Genomic DNA, 5,130 nt, shown 5'->3' on the forward strand with positions numbered 1-5,130 from the left:
AACCACCACAACAAACCGATGATAAAAAGCCGAATTTAGAAGATATGATGACGAAGCTAGTTGAAACTCAAACGCAGTTTTTCACATCTCAGAAACAAACTAATGAACAAAATGCTCAAGCATTTAGAAATCAACAAGCTTCTATTCAAAATCTAGAACAAGAAGTGAGTAACCTAGCAAGGTTAATAGGTGAAAGAAAACCGGGAAGTCTACCTAGTGATACAAATGCTAACCCCCGGAATGAAACAGCTAAAGCCATTACCACAAGAAGTGGTACAACACTTAAACCACCGGAAATACCTGTAACTTCTGATGAAACTATTCCTACTCCACAAGAACCACAACCTGATCAAGATAAGGAAAAAGAACCGGTAGTTGAAAAGGTTAATGCAGATAACACAGTTAAGGATAAACCTTATGTTAAACCATATCAACCACCACTTCCTTATCCGAGTAAAATGAAGAAAGAGAAACTTAAAGCCGAGCAATCCAAATTCTTGGATATGTTTAAACAGATAAATGTAAATCTTCCTTTCATTGATGTGATTTCAGGAATGCCTAGATATGCTAAATTCTTGAAAGATCTAATCTCAAATAGAAAGAAAATGGAAGAACTCTCGGCTGTTACTATGAATGCTAATTGTTCAGCAGTGCTGTTGAATAAGATACCAGAAAAACTATCTGATCCAGGAAGTTTCACAATTCCATGTTTTCTGGGTAGTCTTAGTTCAATAGAAGCATTGGCAGACTTAGGTGCTAGTATAAATCTAATGCCGTATTCACTATACGCTAAACTAGACCTTGGAGAATTGAAACCAACCAGAATAAGCATACAACTAGCCGATAGATCAATAAAATATCCTAGAGGGATAATGGAGAACATGCTAGTTAAAGTTGGTACTTTAGTATTTCCAGTAGATTTTGTTGTTCTGGACATGGAAGAAGATTCTCAAGTTCCTCTCATATTAGGAAGACCATTCTTAAACACGGCTAAAGCAATGATAGACGTGTTCGGTAAGAAATTGACCCTAAGTATAGAAGATGAGAGTGTTACCTTTTCAGTTGATAGAGCAATGCAACAACCACAATCTGCAGATGATACATGTTATTATATTCAAACTATAGATGCACATGCAGAATTATTAGAAGAATTTCCAGAATTACAAGGAACAGGAGAATGTTCTTTAGGAGAAGGTAATGAACCAATTGATGAAGCTGAAATGTTAGCTACACTAATAGCTAATGGATATGAACCAACAACAGAAGAAATTCAAATGCTAAAAGAAGAAGACAGATATCGATATAAATCATCGATAGAAGAACCTCCGAAATTAGAGTTAAAACCACTTCTAAACTATTTGGAATACGCTTATTTACATGGTGAATCTAAATTACCTGTAATAATATCGTCTTCTCTTACTGAAAATGAGAAATCACAACTCATTTCTATGTTGAAAGCTCATAAACCAGCCATTGCATGGAAGATTCATGATATTAAAGGAATAAGTCCTTCGTATTGCACACATAAAATCCTTATGGAAGAAGGTCATAAAACATATGTGCAACGCCAACGAAGACTAAATCCTAATATGCAAGATGTAGTTAAGAAAGAGATTATTAAACTGCTAGATGCAGGTTTGATATATCCAATTTCTGATAATCCATGGGTAAGCCCAGTTCAATGCGTGCCTAAGAAGGGTGGCATGACTGTCATTACAAATGAAAAAAATGAGCTTATTCCTACTAGGACTGTAACAGGATGGCGTATGTATTGATTATAGAAAATTAAATGACGCCACCAGAAAAGATCACTTTCCCTTACCTTTCATAGATCAAATGTTGGAAAAATTAGCCGGAAATAGTTACTATTGTTTTCTAGATGGATTTTCCGGATATTTTCAAATTCCAATAGCACCCGAAGATCAAGAGAAAACCACATTCACGTGCCCTTATGGTACTTTTTCTTACAAACGCATGCCATTTGGACTTTGCAACGCCCCTGCAACCTTTCAAAGGTGTATGATGGCGATTTTTCATGACATGATAGAAGAATGCATGGAAGTATTCATGGATGACTTTTCAGTCTTCGGTGATACATTTAAATCATGTCTAGTTAATCTGGAACGAATGCTAATTAGATGCGAAAAATCAAATCTAGTACTTAATTGGGAGAAATGCCATTTCATGGTTAAAGAAGGCATCGTTCTTGGACATAAAATTTCAAAAGAAGGAATTAAAGTGGATAGAGCTAAAGTAGATGTAATTGCTAAACTTCCACATCCCACCAATGTTAGAAGAGTTTGGAGTTTTCTAGGGCATGCCGGTTTTTACCGACGTTTCATAAAAGATTTTTCTAAAATTGCCACTCCTATGAATAAACTCCTAGAAAAGGATGCTCCATTCATCTTTTCAGATGAGTGTATCAAATCTTTTAATATTCTTAAAGAAAAACTCACTAATGCGCCGATCATGATAACACCAAATTGGAATCTACCATTTGAACTAATGTGCGATGCAAGTGATTTTGCAATGGGAGCCGTTTTAGGACAAAGGATTGAAAAACGATTTCAACCTATATATTATGCTAGTAAGACGTTACAAGGAGCACAAACGAACTATACAACTACTGAAAAAGAACTCCTTGCTATTGTCTTTGCTTTTGACAAATTTCGATCATATCTCGTTCTAGCAAAAACGGTGGTCTATACCGACCATTCTGCTCTTAGATACCTATTTTCAAAACAAGATGCTAAACCAAGATTAATCCGTTGGATCTTACTCTTACAAGAGTTTGATATTGAAATCCGAGATAAAAGAGGAGCAGAAAATCTCGCCGCTGATCATCTTTCTCGTCTTGAAAATCCTGAGTTAGAAGTTCTAAATGAATCGGCCATACAAGACAACTTTCCTGATGAATATCTATTGAAGATAGATTATAATGAAATCCCATGGTTTGCAGACTATGGAAACTACTTAGTTTGTGGATTCCTTGAAAAAGGATTATCGTACCAAAGACGAAAGAAATTCTTCAGTGATATAAAACACTATTTCTGGGAAGATCCACATCTGTTTAAAAGTTGTCCCGATGGAATAATACGCCGATGTGTATTTGGAGATGAAGCTAGTAAAATTTTAAACCATTGTCACACAGGACCAACAGGAGGGCATTATGGGCCTCAACTAACAGCAAGAAAAGTTTATGAAGCTGGATTCTATTGGCCTACAATTTACAAAGACGCACACCTTCTTTGCAAATCCTGTGATGCATGTCAAAGGGCCAGAAAAATAAATCAACGTGATGAAATGCCACAAAATGTCATCCAAGTATGTGAAGTATTTGACATTTGGGGTATTGACTTTATGGGTCCATTTCCAAAATCTCATAATAATCTATATATACTCGTAGCCATTGATTATGTATCTAAATGGGCGGAAGCACAAGCTCTCCCAACTAACGATGCACGAGTTGTAGTTAACTTTTTAAAACGTCTTTTTGCAAGGTTTGGAACACCGAAAGCTTTAATAAGTAATCGGGGTACTCATTTCTGTAATAATCAACTTGAGAAAGTTCTTAAAAGATATGGAGTAACTCATAAAATCTCCACCGCATATCATCCACAAACAAGTGGACAAGTTGAAAATACCAACCGAGCTTTAAAACGTATTCTAGAGAAAACCGTAGGATCAAATCCGAAGGAATGGTCCATTAAATTGGAGGATGCACTCTGGGCTTTTAGAACAGCCTACAAAACTCCAATTGGAACCACACCTTTTAGACTTGTTTATGGAAAAGCATGTCATCTTCCAGTAGAAATTGAACACAAAGCATTTTGGGCTTTGAAGACATGTAATCTTGATTTACATGAAGCCGGACATCTACGATTAAGTCAACTAAACGAATTAGAAGAATTAAGACATGAAGCATACGATAATTCGTTAATCTATAAAGAAAGAACGAAGAAATGGCATGATAAAAGAATCAGAAGTTCAAAAGAATTTAAAGAAGGAGACAGAGTTCTTCTTTTCAATTCACGATTCAAGCTATTTCCTGGAAAATTGAAATCAAGATGGTCTTGACCATTCATAGTCAAAAGAGTTTTCCCATACGGAACGATAGAATTGATAAATTCAAATGGGATTGAATTTAAAGTTAATGGTCACAGAGTTAAACATTACATACATGGTCCGATGGAAGTCGACAACGAAGTTAATCACAATTTCGACACCACAGCTAACTAAGTGTGGGGAGAATCAAGTCTTTAAAGGATAATATGTATTTCTGTTAGAGTTAGATTGTCTGTTTTCATATAGTTCTCGAAAATGGAACCCGAATGGTCTTTCCCTAGCAGACCCTAAAGAACTAGTCTTCTCCCCCCATTCTGAATTTTTATTTTTTTAGATTTTTACCAAATGAAGACTGCCTGTGAACTAAACCATGGTCTAATGCTACACGTTTTGATCACTAAAAGAAATAATGACATACTACCAAGTGAAATAGTATCAGTAATCAGAGAAAGAATGGACGGAGTTAGAAAAGAATCCAGATGCGAAGATAATAAGTTACAATTTGGTAAAGGAAAATCAAAATCCGCAGCGAAAAGAAGAGCACGACACCTAGAAAGATGTCACAAATGCGGAAAATGGACACATGGAGGTAAATGTTCAAATAATCAAACCTATTCAAATACCGAATTTGTTACTTTATGCAGAGACGGACCGTTCATATGTTTAGAAGAAAAGACACTGAATGCTCGAGGTTACGCCTATGTAGCTATGGAAAACCAATTAAATCGACTATCTTATGAATGGGATAGATCATATAACTAAGAAATCTATTTCACAGGTATGTTTGTACAGTTTTTATTTTATTTTTTTTTATTTTTAACCTTTTGATAATAAACGCTAATTTGTTCGCTAAAAAGTATTAAATTGGTATTGAATAAAATTAGGTTTGGCGACCGAAATTATTGATATCATTCAAAAATTTATTACATCACTGCGAAATTTAACGTTTATTCTTAAGGTATAAATATCTTTAAACAATCAACCCAAAATATTTCAAAAATTCGTCATGAGTTAAATTAGGTCTTGGAACCGAAATTACTTTACCGAAAAGAGGGGCGCATATTT

This window comes from Rutidosis leptorrhynchoides, chromosome 2 (genome assembly GCF_046630445.1).
Source record: "Rutidosis leptorrhynchoides isolate AG116_Rl617_1_P2 chromosome 2, CSIRO_AGI_Rlap_v1, whole genome shotgun sequence".
Classification (NCBI taxonomy): Eukaryota; Viridiplantae; Streptophyta; class Magnoliopsida; order Asterales; family Asteraceae; genus Rutidosis; species Rutidosis leptorrhynchoides.